The following is a 15,064-nucleotide window of genomic DNA, read 5'->3' on the forward strand; positions in this document are numbered from 1 at the left end:
GTATATCTGATTTCACTTGGACCAATTATCAATTCCAGCTATTTCGATTAATAATCTAAATTTAATTATTAATGCAAGGATAAATAATCCTAAATTATTTAATAATCTCTCTCGAGTCTTATTAAATATACTAATTAAAATCTATAATCTATCTTCCAATAGTAAAATAGATTTCAATTAGTTCAACAAGCACAGTGATTATTTTCAAGATCCCACAGGTCAAATCTTCTGCTCCCGCTCCAATTATTATTCCTATGATGTTTGTTATTAACTCCAATTTATAATCTTCCTTCCTAGTACCAATTATAAATCGAAATCAATCAAGTACCAAAGATAATAATACTTAAAAGCATTAAGCGCAAATAACAAACAATTGCATTAACAAAGAAAATTAATACAAGATTCTGGAATTGAAATTTAATTCAAGCTACATCAGGTACCCTAGCTAGAAATTTAGCTTTTCATCATAACAAAATCAAACTCAAGTTTACTTGAATAAAACTCCAAAATCATCCTAACAATGAGTTCTAAAAAATAAATTCAAAGTAAACAAGAGAAAGAAAAAAACTCTGAAGGAATTGCAGAGCCGAATGAATCTTCTCTTCAAATCTTCCAGATACTCCAAACTCTCCTTGCTTGATTTCTAGCTTTCAAAGATGATTCTGCTCCTTCCTGCTGGTGTTTTAGGATCCTTAAATAGGGCTAGGGCTAGGGTTAAGGTGGTATTTTTCTCATGATTTTATTCTATATATCATTCTTTTTATTTGGTATAGAATCTCTCCTCCTTTGGATAGGCTTTAAGCAACCACCAGCCATCTACTCCTTATGCTGCCCAAATTTTCTGATTTTATTATGATTTCCATAGTAAAAGAAGGAAAGGAGGCATGGTTAATTAGAGGAGAAGAATTTCTTCCTTTCTGGGTCCACAAAATCTGCAAAACAAGGTAAGGTTTCGGCTGCCCAAATCAAGTTTTTCAAGAATTAGTTTCAATTCTTTCTCAGTTTGCTCTTCATGCAGAATTAGTTTGGACTCTGATTTTCTTCCATTTAATTCTTTCCAAGATAGCTCTTTGCCACCCAAAATTAGTTGCCATATCAGATCTTTGTGCCAAGAAATACTAAGAAGAATCTGGGTGTATCGGGTGTTTCTTGTTGTGTCCAACATTGTTACCAACTTCAACCTATTGTAGCTACCTCATTTGGAATCCAAATTCAATTCTGTAAATTATGTTCCTTTCTTGCTTCTCTCGAAATTCTGTAGGATCTAATCTTGCTCAATTTGGAGTCCTTTAGCTTACCTTTTAGGGGTCCTCACACCAAAATATCTAGAATTTAGATTGGTTGACTAGATGGGAGAGATTAACTGCTTGATTTATTTCCTGCACCTCTAGTTTCTTTTTTGGATGATGATGCCAAAAAGGATAAGGTGTGGGGTCCATTGATATCTTGATTTGATTATTCTGCTTTGAGGTGGACTCTGATTTTGATGCAAGACCTGATAACTCTGGATGACAAACCCTGCTGAATCGGACTCAACCAATTTCACTTAATTTGACCTTTAAAATATGGTTAAGCCTATTTAGGTGTGACCTGGCTCAATTACCTGCAATTGACATAAAACATATCAGGTTCTTACATTTATTTAGTTAATTATTATACCAATTTCATCAAAATCATTAAAAACTAATAATAATAATTACTATAAAAATGCAATACATCAAATACCCCCAAACCTAAGTTTTTGGTTGTCCCCAAGCAAAAGAAAAGTCCAAATCAAAAATGGAGAATCTCAAAAAAATTAATGCTAAAAACTTTATTTAACATTAATATACTCAAAATCCATCTAGACACAAAGGAGTAATACCCAAATGCCATGGCTTAACCACCCCAACTCAAAACCGAAAGGCAAACCCACAAGCTAACTATTCCAAACTCATTCATACTCAAACAAAATTACGCACAATCAATAGCTACCCTGCTTCCTTTAGGTTTTAATAAAATAATTCGGTTCAAATATCCAATCCTGAATGCAAAATCCTATCAGCCCATCTCCACTAGTGCAAACAACGTACTCAAGAGATCAATAGGACTTTTTCGGGTAAAAAAAATAGAAAGCAAGCAACATGAATGATGGTTGTGGTCACATAAGTGAAAATAAATTAACCACAATAAATCAGAGCATACTCAATTACTTATGCTTTACATCCCTTCCTTTATTTGTTTTATTTTATACTTTTAGAACAGCCTATACACTTTGGCACTCTTCCTTAAGTCATCATTTGCCTTTTTACGCGAATACCGACATTGGTGATGAAGGCACCCGGTTACTCAGCAAGCCATATACTCAAAGTGCTTTGCATACTCATAATTCAAGTCACTGTTTGACGTAAAAGCAAACATGGGGCTCATGAATGCTCCTAGTTACTAGGCAACTTGAAACAGCGGAGTAGATTGTGCTTTTTTTTTTTTTTTTTTTTTTTTAAGGGAAGAAAAACTAAAAATTCAGTATGCTCTAACCATTATAATCAATTTATTCTCAAAAAATATGAATAGTAGATATGAGATAGGATGAAAAGAAAATACAAGGGGTCAAAAAGGATATGCCAAAGGAATGCCTATATCATTTCTCCCAAGTAAATTGTCTACATTTTATTGCAACAAAGCTCACAAATAGGATTGGTGAAGCAAAGTAACTATCTCCTATACGAGATTTTATTTAAGTATTTACAAGTTTAAAACAGTCAATCCCTGAATTTGACTTCCAAATTTAAAGCTAAGATAGCCAAACAATAACACAAAAGTCAAATTGTCCCCCTCTATATCCTTACAAGTGATCAATGAATCAACATTCCAAATTTTTTTTTTTTTTAAATTTTATTAAAAAATAAAGATAAAGATGCAAACATAATGGCAATCCTATATTATTAACACGAAATGCTCATGCAAATGCACCCCCAAATCTGAATTGGACATTGTGCTCAATGACAAGATCATCATCACAATACATATTATAGTAAGGCATTCTTAAAGGTTAGGGGTACTCCCCTTTGTAGCGTGCCTATGCGCTTGTGCGAGTTTGCAACTCGTCCTCAGTCATTTCATCTCTCTTGTCTTCTTCAATATGCCTCAGTGTTCTCAATTTCTTTACTTAACTCTAACCGAGACAAGTGATCTGCTACAAGATTTTCTGCTCCTTTCTTATCCCTAATCTCCAAGTCAAATTCCTGCAATAAGAGCACCCAACGAATTAGTCTCGGTTTTGCATCCTTCTTTTCAAGTAAATATTTAATTGCTGAGTGATCAGTATAAACTATTATTTTTGCTCCTATAAGATATGGCCTAAATTTATCAAAAGCAAAAACAATGGCGAGCAACTCTTTTTCTGTGGTGGCATAGTTCAACTGTGCATTATTCAGTGTTCGACTCGCATAGTACACCACATGAAGTCTATTCTCCTTTCTTTGTCCCAAGACTGCTCCTATAGCATAGTCGCTTGCATCACACATGAGTTCAAATGGTAGATTCCAGTCAGGTGCAGTGATGATAGGAGCTGAGATTAATTCTCTCTTTAACCTGTTAAAAGCAACCAAACACTCATCAGTAATTTTAAAAGGTGCATCCTTGATCAATAAATTACAAAGAGGTTTGGTAATTTTAGAGAAGTCTTTTATAAATCTTCTATAGAAGCCAGCATGCCCTAAGAAACTCCTCACTCCTTTAACAGATGTTGGTGGTGGTAATTTCTCAATGACCTCCACCTTTGCTTTGTCTACTTCTATCCCTCTAGATGAAATCTTATGGCCTAAAACTACTCCTTCCTGCACCATAAAATGACATTTCTCCCAGTTCAACACAAGATTAGTTTCTTCACAACGCTGTAGAACTTGGGAGAGGTTAGTCAAACACATATCAAAAGAAGGACCAAAAACTGAAAAATCATTTATAAAGATTTCAATGAATTTTTCAACCATATCAGAGAATATAGACATCATACATCTTTGAAAAGTTGCAGGTGCATTACATAACCCAAATGGCATTCTCCTATATGCAAATGTTCCATATGGATAAGTAAATGTAGTTTTTTCTTGATCCTCAGGTACAATAGAAATTTAAAAATATCCTGAATAACCATCTAAAAAATAGTAGAAGGGATATCCGGACAATCTCTCAAGCATCTGGTCAATAAAAGGCAAAGGAAAATGATCCTTTCGTGTGGCTTTGTTTAACTTCCTATAATCAATACACACACGCCAACCAGTGACTGTTCTAGTGGGTATCAGCTCATTTTTATTATTTGTAATAACAGTCATCCCTCCTTTCTTAGGAACTACTTGAACAGGACTCACCCAATTACTATCAGAAATAGGGTAGATAATTCCTGCATCAAGTAACTTCATTACTTCAGCTCTAACTACTTCCTTCATATTAGGATTTAACCTACGTTGATGCTCAATTGAAGGTTTGTAGTTTTCTTCCATTAAAATTTTATGCATGCATATACTGGGACTAATTCCCTTAATATCATCAATAGACCAGCCTAATGCTCTCTTATGCTTTTTCAACACATGCAATAATTTTTTTTCTTGTTCCGTAGACAAATGAGCAGATATAATGACAGGAAAAATAGATGAGTCTCCCAAGAATGCATATCTTAAGTGAGAAGGGAGCTGCTTAAGCTCAAGCTTGGGGTTTGGCTTAGCCTCTACTGAATCCTGTATTTTCTCAACATCATTTAATACATCAACATGCTGTTTATTTTTAACACCATCAATCAAGTCATATTCAGAATTATCAATTATTTCACTAACAAATTTATTAATCACATCTAATCTAAAATATTCATCATTCTCAAGAAGATATTTAGAAGAATTAAGCACGTTAAAAATTACCTTTTCTTGTCCCACTCTTAAAGTAAGCTTACCCTCATGGACATCTATAAGTGCCTTGCCAGTTGCAAGGAATGGACGCCCCAATATCAAAGGAACCTCTCTATCTTCCTCCATATCCAAGACAATGAAATCCACTGGGAAGATAAATTTGTCCACCTTGACTAATACATCCTCCACTATGCCTTTAGGATATGTCACCGATCGATCAGCTAGTTGTAATGAGACACTGGTCGGTTTCACATCCCCTAGTCCAAGCTTCCTGAAAACAGATAAAGGCATTAAGTTAATGCTAGCACCTAAATCGCACAATGCTTTAGTAAATTCGATATTGCCAATATTGCATGGAATTGTAAAACTCCCTGGATCCTTTAATTTTGATGGCAACTTGTTCTGAATGATTGCACTGCACTCTTCGGTGAGCATGACTGTCTCATGGTCCTCTAGCCTTTTCTTTTTGGAAAGGATGTCCTTCAAGAATTTGGCATAGCTAGGCATCTGAGCTAATGCCTCTGCAAATGGAATATTTATGTGTAGTTTCTTGAAGACCTCCAAAAACTTCAGAAAGTTCTTGTCATCCTTACTTTGCTTGAGCCTTTGAGGAAAAGGAACTGGTGGATTGTAGGGCTTTACTGGCTCTTCCTTTTTCTCTTTTAGCTTCTCTTTGACCATAGTCTCTTCTTGAGTTTGTTCCTTTACTTGTTCTTTAACAGGCTCTTTCCCTTGTTGTTCCCCTAGTTGTTTTCCACTCCTCAAGGTAATTGTCTTCACATGCTCCTTCGGGTTCGTTTCAGTATTGCTAGGCAATGACCCTTGAGTTCTGTTAGCTACCATATTGGCCAACTGTCCCATTTGTATTTCCAAGTTTTTAATGGCAGCTTGCTGGTTTTGAAAGTTTGCCTTAGTCTCACCCATGAAATCAGTAGTGGCCTTAGTGAGAGTTGCAACCAATTCTTCCAGATTAGACTTCTTTTCTTGCTGTGGAAAACCAGGTGGTCCTCTATTCTGATAATTTTGTTGTTGCTGTTGATTTCCCCAGGAAAAATTTGGATGGTTCTTCCAGGCAGGCGTGTAGGTGTTTGAGTATGGATTGTTCTGTTGCCTTCCTTGGTTTGCCACATATTGCACTTGTTCTTGTACTGGAGGCATGAATGAGCTGTCAATCGGGCAATCTCGAGTAGCATGTTGCCCAGTACACATCTCACAGGTCTGCACACAAGTATTGACAGCATTAATAGACAAATGATCTAATTTTTTGAAAAGAGTGTCTACTTTTGCATTGAGTGCAGTAATAGCGTCTATCTCATGAACCCCAGCAGGTCTCCTCGCCATATTTCTCTCATTGGGCCATTGGTAATTGTTGTTGGCCATTTCCTCCAAAAGTTCATAGGCTTCATCAAGCGACTTCCCCATCAATGAACCTCCAGCAGCAGCATCAATATTAATTCTGGTATGGTTGTTCAGCCCATTGTAGAAGGTTTGCACAACCAACCATTTAGGCAGCCCGTGGTGTGGACACCTCCTAAGCAGATCCTTGAACCTTTCCCAGGCTTCATATAAGGTCTCCATGTCAAATTGCACGAAGGTTTGGATATCAGTCCTCAACTTGGCAGTCTTAGCAGGTGGAAAGAATTTTGCCAAAAATTTTTGTGCTAAGTCATTCCAAGTGGTGATCGAGCCAGCAGGAAGAGACTGTAACCATGCTTTAGCCTTGTCTCTAAGTGAAAACGGGAACAATCTTAACCGAATTGCATCATCTGACACTCCATTATGCTTAAGGGTATCACATATCTCCAAAAAGTTTGCAATGTGCGCATTAGGGTGATCATTGGGCAATCCTCCAAACTGAACTGCTGTCTGGATCATTTGGATCAAAGCAGGCTTGATCTCAAAGTTGTTTGCTTGCACAAGTGGTCTTGTGATGCTAGATGAAGCTCCATTCACGGTAGGCATGGCATAATCCCGCAGTGCCCTGGGGTTTGCCTCTCTAGCAACCTCATTATTCCCTACTAGGATTACTTCTCTCCTTGGATCTTCAGCCATTTTTGGATCTACTTTTGCCTCAGATTTCTTCCTTTCTCTGACTGCTTTAATGTTTTGTTTACAAGTGCGTTCAATTTCTTGACTTGAAATGGGATTTGATTCAATTCTTACCAGTCGACCCGATTCTCTTTTCCAAGTTGTAATTTTGAAAGATTATTATCTTTTTTTTTTTTTTTTTTTTTTTTTAAGAGAAGAGAGAAGAGGAAAGAGAGAGAAAAGAGTTCTAGAGATGAGTCCTAAGGAGTCCTAAATCTAGAGATGAAAGAGAAGAGTGTTTTAATTAGGTTTAAATTTTAATGGCAAACAAGTTAGCACAAAATGGACTTTCTATCCTAGGGTTAACCTAGATCTAGACAGCTCCTAACTGTTCCAAGATCGCCTTCAAGCACTCCAAGCCCAAAACTGACTAACTGTCTCGGCCAGGTAAGTGTAAGATGTGGGAGGTCCCCTGCTTGTTGCTTTCCTTAGACACCAACTGAGTTGGCCAGGTCAGACAACGGAACCAATTGAAAACCACCTTCTTAAACCACTTGCCTTAGACACCGAGCAATTAATCAATTCGAACCCGATCTAACTTTAGGACTTTCTTGTCCTATTGAGCTCGAATATCCTAGGGCCAACGTTTAATTGATTTTAGATTAAGGTCTAGGTTATGCAGAATGAAGGATGTGGTTTTTGGGCTAAGGAAGGGTGATCAAATCCCCACCTTATCTGATTAATGGGTTAAGTGCCCTTAAAGTTAATTATGGAGATGCAATGCAAAGAAACAAACTTGATTGGACATTTTTTTTTTATATTTTTGGTTATACTATATTAGTTAAGCGTTATGAAATGTCAGTGATTTTTTTTTTAAATATCTAAGAAATAAAATATCTAGATTACTAGTAAAATCAACTATTCTTGATATTAAAGCACCAGTCCCCGGCAACGGCGCCAAAAACTTGATAGCCTATTTCGCAAGTGCACGAAATCGCTCAAGTAATATAATGATAAATAAGAGATCGTTCCCACGAGGACTGAGTTTAATTACCAAAAATGAACGCTAATTTTACTAATATCTAAACGATCAAAACTGAATGATAATGAAAAATAAAATTAACTCTAAAGAACTCAATGAAAGCTGAATCAAAATTCGATTGATAAAGCACTAGGGTATATCTGATTTCACTTGGACCAATTATCAATTCCAGCTATTTCGATTAATAATCTAAATTTAATTATTAATGCAAGGATAAATAATCCTAAATTATTTAATAATCTCTCTCGAGTCTTATTAAATATACTAATTAAAATCTATAATCTATCTTCCAATAGTAAAATAGATTTCAATTAGTTCAACAAGCACAGTGATTATTTTCAAGATCCCACAGGTCAAATCTTCTGCTCCCGCTCCAATTATTATTCCTATGATGTTTGTTATTAACTCCAATTTATAATCTTCCTTCCCAGTACCAATTATAAATCGAAATCAATCAAGTACCAAAGATAATAATACTTAAAAGCATTAAGCGCAAATAACAAACAATTGCATTAACAAAGAAAATTAATACAAGATTCTGGAATTGAAATTTAATTCAAGCTACATCAGGTACCCTAGCTAGAAATTTAGCTTTTCATCATAATAAAATCAAACTCAAGTTTACTTGAATAAAACTCCAAAATCATCCTAACAATGAGTTCTAAAAAATAAATTCAAAGTAAACAAGAGAAAGAAAAAAACTCTGAAGGAATTGCAGAGCCGAATGAATCTTCTCTTCAAATCTTCCAGATACTCCAAACTCTCCTTGCTTGATTTCTAGCTTTCAAAGATGATTCTGCTCCTTCCTGCTGGTATTTTAGGATCCTTAAATAGGGCTAGGGCTAGGGTTAAGGTGGTATTTTTCTCATGATTTTATTCTATATATCATTCTTTTTATTTGGTATAGAATCTCTCCTCCTTTGGATAGGCTTTAAGCAACCACCAGCCATCTACTCCTTATGCTGCCCAAATTTTCTGATTTTATTATGATTTCCATAGTAAAAGAAGGAAAGGAGGCATGGTTAATTAGAGGAGAAGAATTTCTTCCTTTCTGGGTCCACAAAATCTGCAAAACAAGGTAAGGTTTCGGCTGCCCAAATCAAGTTTTTCAAGAATTAGTTTCAATTCTTTCTCAGTTTGCTCTTCATGCGGAATTAGTTTGGACTCTGATTTTCTTCCATTTAATTCTTTCCAAGATAGCTCTTTGCCACCCAAAATTAGTTGCCATATCAGATCTTTGTGCCAAGAAATACTAAGAAGAATCTGGGTGTATCGGGTGTTTCTTGTTGTGTCCAACATTGTTACCAACTTCAACCTATTGTAGCTACCTCATTTGGAATCCAAATTCAATTCTGTAAATTATGTTCCTTTCTTGCTTCTCTCAAAATTCTGTAGGATCTAATCTTGCTCAATTTGGAGTCCTTTAGCTTACCTTTTAGGGGTCCTCACACCAAAATATCTAGAATTTAGATTGGTTGACTAGATGGGAGAGATTAACTGCTTGATTTATTTTCTGCACCTCTAGTTTCTTTTCTGGATGATGATGCCAAAAAGGATAAGGTGTGGGGTCCATTGATATCTTGATTTGATTATTCTGCTTTGAGGTGGACTCTGATTTTGATGCAAGACCTGATAACTCTGGATGACAAACCCTGCTGAATCGGACTCAACCAATTTCACTTAATTTGACCTTTAAAACATGGTTAAGCCCATTTAGGTGTGACCTGGCTCAATTACCTGCAATTGACATAAAACATATCAGGTTCTTACATTTATTTAGTTAATTATTATACCAATTTCATCAAAATCATTAAAAACTAATAATAATAATTACTATAAAAATGCAATACATCAACGACGTTGGAAATCCAGTCAGGATAATTGACTTCTCTAATGAATCCGACTTTCAAGAGTTTGTCCACTTCTTCGGCTATCACTTTCTGCCTCTCCGGTGCATGACCTCAGACTTTTTCTTTCATCGGTCGATGCTTTGGATCGACGGCCAGATGGTGTTCCATGACTTCTGTGTCGATCTTCGGCATGTCTGCTGGAACCCAAGCGAAAATGTCCGCATTCTTTTGTAGAAAATCAATGAGATGCGTCCGCACCTCTTCCCCCAGGTTGGAGCCGATCTTCACCACATGCTCCGCATTCCCATCGTTCAAAGGGATCGAAACTAGATCTTCGATTGGGCCGCCCCTTTCCTCAGCGAGATCGTCGTCGGCGTCCAGCCCATCAACCGGACAGAGGTCAGATTGGTCACTTCTTTGCAAGGCTATGTTGTAGCAGTGTCTAGCCAGGGCTTGGTCTCCCCTGACTTCTCCGACCCCCTGGTTGGTAGGGAATTTCAATTTCAAATGGTAGGTTGACACTACGGCCCGGAGAGCGTTGAGGCCAGGTCGGCCGAGGATTGCGTTGTAGGCTGACGGCGCCTTCACCATCAGAAAATTCACCAAAGCCCTGGATTGCCTTGGATATCGACCTGCAGCTACAGTCAAAGTTATTACCCCCTCCATCGGGACAGCATCGTCGGTGAATCCTACCAGAGGAGAGCTAATCGGTCCCAAATGGCCGTCAAGGATGGATATTTTTGAGAAGACGTCGTAGAATAAAATATCGGCCAAACTTTCATAGTCGACAAGAATGCGGCAGACATCGTAATTAGCTATATTCAAAGAAACTACAACTGCATCGTTATGAGGAAATTGAACTCTCCGAGCATCTTCTTCAGTAAAGGTTATGGATTCCTCAATCTTTTATCGCTTGGGAGGTCCGGCCAATACGCCGGTTGCTCCTTATCGGGATTCTCCCGAGATGGTGTTGGCAAAATCCATCGAAAGTCGATCGTCTGACCGCTCCACGCCAACAGCCGTTGCTAGGGGAGGAGGAGAAGGTTGGAAAACTGGAGGTGAGGCCAGAGCCTGAGATCTGGCTGCGGAGGCCGTGGATCACCGCGTGGATGCTTTGTGGGGAGGCATCGGGCGAGGATCTAATGGGAGAAAGAGGAGAGGACGTCGGAAAAGATGACCGGAGGCGGTTCCGTTGAGCGCTCCTTTAAGAACAAGGGTACTGTGAAGGTTCAAGCCCTCCTTCTAGTGCCAATCCTGTTGGTGCAAAAATTTGCCGGCGTCGGAGAAGCTGGAGTTAAGGGAGCCACAGTCACCGTCGGGACCTGCAAAGAAAGTCTAAATCAGAGGTGGAGGTGCTCCGACAAGACCCTTCGACGCTCAAGTCAGTTCTCTGCCTCAACAAGAATGCAGTGCTCGAACAAAAAATCTAGCAGAGTTTTGAGATAGAAGATGAGAGCTTAGAGTGTAACGTATCTGGGGTCCCCTTTTTATAGGCGGAGGGTGCAATAGATGATAGCGACATTTGTAACCATCTGGCAGTGGGCCGTTCGGGGCCAGGGGGAGTTTGTTACGAAGAGTAGTGGAGTGGAATCGTGGCCATCACCGTGATCTGCCATGTGAAGTCTGTTGCGGGGGGTGAAGCAGCATCCGTTGTCGTGACTTGCCAGAGGGTGGAGGAGCCGCGTGGTATCCGTCGCAGGAAGTGGAGCAGAGTTGTGGCTATTACTGTGGCCTGCCAGGGAGTGATGAAGCCGTGCGGGATCCGCCGCAGTGAGCGGAGCAGAGTAGTGGCTGTTATTGTGGCCTGCCAGGGACTGATGGAGCCGCGTGGGATCCGTCACAGAAAGTGGAGCAGAGTCGTGGCCGTTACTGTAGCCTGCCAGGGAGTCCAGGCCTGTCGGCTGAGGTTCAGTTGAGGTGCCTGACGGAGAGGGGTAGCTGTCCATTTGAGAGGAACTCGGATGCTGCAAATCTTGTTGGGTGCCCTGGGGCATCAAGGCGGCAGGCGAGGACCACTTGCCGTAGGAGCTCGAAGTCTGGCCCCTATAGGAATTCAGGGTGAGGTCTACCTGTAACAGGAGTTCAGGGCGGAAGTCCGGCTCCCGTGAGAGTCCGGACGAAGTCTACCCGCAGTCAGAGTCGGGGATGAAGTCCGGCTCCCGTAGGAGTCCGGATGAAGTCTTCCTGCAGCCGGAGTCGGGGATGAGGTCCGACTTCTGTAGGAGTCCGGATGAAATCTACCTGCAGTTGAAGTCGGAGATGAAGTCTGGCTCCCGTAGGAGTCCGGATGAAGTCTACCTGCAGTTGAAGTCGGAGACGAAGTCCGGCTCCCGTAGGAGTCCGGATGAAGTCCACCTGCAGTTGAAGTCGGGGATGAAGTCCAGCTCCCGTAGGAGTCCGGATGAAGTCTACCTGCAGTTGAAGTCGGGGATAAGGTCCAGCTCCCGTAGGAGTCTGGGTGAAGTCTACTTGCAGTTGAAGTTGGGGATGAAGTTCGGCTCCCGTAGGAGTCCGGATGAAGTCTACCTGCAGTTGAAGTCGGGGACGAAGTCCAGCTCCCGTAGGAGTCCGGATGAAGTCTACCTATAGTTGAAGTCGGGGATGAGATCCGGCTCCCGTAGGAGTCCGGATGAAGTCTACCTGCAGTTGAAGTCGGGGACGAAGTCCGACTCCCGTAAGAGTCCGGATGAAGTCTTCCTGCAGTCGGAGTCGGGGACGAGGTCCGGCTCCCATAGGAGTCTGGATGAAATCTACCTGCAGTTGAAGTCGGGGATGAAGTCTGGCTCCCGTAGGAGTCCGGATGAAGTCTACCTGCAGTTGAAGTCGGGGACGAAGTCTGGCTCCCGTAGGAGTCTGGATGAAATCTTCCTGCAGCCGGAGTCGGGGACAAGGTCCGGCTCCCGTAGGAGTCCGGATGAAGTCTACCTGCAGTTAAAGTCGGGGATGAAGTCCAGCTCCCGTAGGAGTCTGGATGAAGTCTTCCTGCAGCCGGAGTCGGGGACGAGGTCCGGCTCCCGTAGGAGTCCGGATGAAATCTACCTGCAGTTGAAGTCGGGGATGAAGTCCGGCTCCCGTAGGAGTCCGGATGAAGTCTACCTGCAGTTGAAGTCGGAGATGAAGTCCGGCTCCCGTAGGAGTCCGGATGAAGTCTACCTGCAGTTGAAGTCGGGGACGAGGTCCGGCTCCTGTAGGAGTCCGCCCATCGTGGAGGATCCGGCCTACATTGGTGGGAGTTTATTCGTCGGCTGAACTTGGGAACGTTGCGGAGGTTCGGCCACCGGAGAGGCTCGGAAAGATGTCGCTAAATGTCGAACGTCGGTAGAACCCCCGGAGGGCCACTCCTGACACGAACTTCGACTGGGGGGGGATTTTATACCCAACACATAATTTTTTGACCTCAGACTATCACAGAATCTTGTATACATAAATCTATATTTTGGTTCATACTCATTCATGATTTAGTCATATACGAAATGTTCTGGATATGGTGGATTGTACATGAAGATTGTGAGTAGGTCAATATGGAATCGATCACTCCTAGTAAGAGGAGATCACATCCTATTTGCTCTAATTATATGATGATTCAAGAAGACTTTTGATCAAAGCAGAATAAAAATTAGAAAAGATTTTTAATATTTTATTAATTGAATCATCATTACAAGATTGAGAGAGGTATGAATATGAAATTGGGTTTAACATGATTCCATATCCATAATCATATTTAAGATGCAGTGAGATCACTGGATTGAATTACACAGTAACTTACCACTAAAGAATATTTTTTATATTTTTATCAAGATTTTATATCTTTTGAATAGACATGATATATTGCTAGACGTCAATCTTATCTTGTGGGTTTGATCAAATTAAGGAGTTTAATTCGATCGTCAATTAGAAAGAGTTCTAATTATTGAACTCGGGTTAACTCGATTGGACCTAAATCGATTAGATTGGATTCTAATCAAATCAGGTCAAGGTGCATCCAGACCTACTACTGGCTAGATGTGGAACCCAATGGATCATACACAAAAAAAATTGATCAAGGGTCTAATTGGATGAGATCATGTTGCAGGATGAACATGCTAGGATGTGTTGCAAACTCTAACTCCTAGTTTCGAATCGAATTCGAAATTGATTCCAGATTGGGCTAATTAAATCTAATTAAACACAAATCTGATTTGGATTTAACTTGACTAACCTTTGGCTGATTGAGTCAAGGTTGTTGGTGCATAATTTCAAGCTTCCACAACCCAGACAATTTTATCTGTCGCATGGAGAGTTTCAAGTGTGCGCAGATTTGAGATTAGCATCCCATGGGATGGGATGCCCCTTCCTAATGTTTATCCACTTTGGCTCATGCTAAAAATATTTGGTGCATGAGGTGTTTTGGTCAGCCATCTGATAGATTGGCTAAGTAGATCAAGATAAGAATCAAATTTGAATTTGGTTCAAACCCTAGCTGCACCCTAATCCATGCACCATATTAAGTCCAATTTGTTATGGTCTCTTAAATTTATGACATGCCAACCTAATCTCAAACTTTTCCCATGCCTAAACCAGATTGGTGCCTCCAATGATGGCCCTTGGATGGGTTTTTGTGTGTGGATCAAGGGTGGAGAAAAATAGGTGCTCCGTAAAAAGCTTCATGACCTTTCAGAATAACACTAATGAATTAATTCTGAAGAGTCCTTCTGCGTGAAGCGACTCTTGAAAATAATTTTGATGTTTTTCATGTTGAAAAATATAGGCAATTTTATGTGTGTATTTTAAAAAAAAAATTGAATAAATTATAGTAAAAAGTAAATAGATTGATCATACTAATTTAATATGCATATGATCTAATCATCAAATCAACCTATTCTAGGATCTATGACATGATATGTTGCATATAAAATTTGAAATAATCACATGATAAAATCTACATGAATTGATGTAAGTGGTAGATCAAATCTACATATATCTGAGTTTAGAACTTGATACCTGAGTGCGGATCGATGATCGTCGCTACTGAGAGACATGGTAGAGAGGGTCCTCACTAGTTGCTCATAGCTGTACACGTGTCCAGTCTCTACAAAAAATCCACTTGAAGCTCCAATCTGATCGGTCTTCTTGGGAGTGTTAGCTCGTGCGAATGCCTTCTCCTTGACTGATCTGGATTCTTTTTTCAAATCTCTAGAACCTTTCTAGCAATTGAAGATGGACTTCTAGAGGAGATGAGGATCTAAAAAAAAATATGGATAAGAAACTATTTTCTCTCTTCCCAAACT

Source organism: Elaeis guineensis, chromosome 16 (assembly GCF_000442705.2).
Source record: "Elaeis guineensis isolate ETL-2024a chromosome 16, EG11, whole genome shotgun sequence".
In the NCBI taxonomy this organism is placed as follows: domain Eukaryota; kingdom Viridiplantae; phylum Streptophyta; class Magnoliopsida; order Arecales; family Arecaceae; genus Elaeis; species Elaeis guineensis.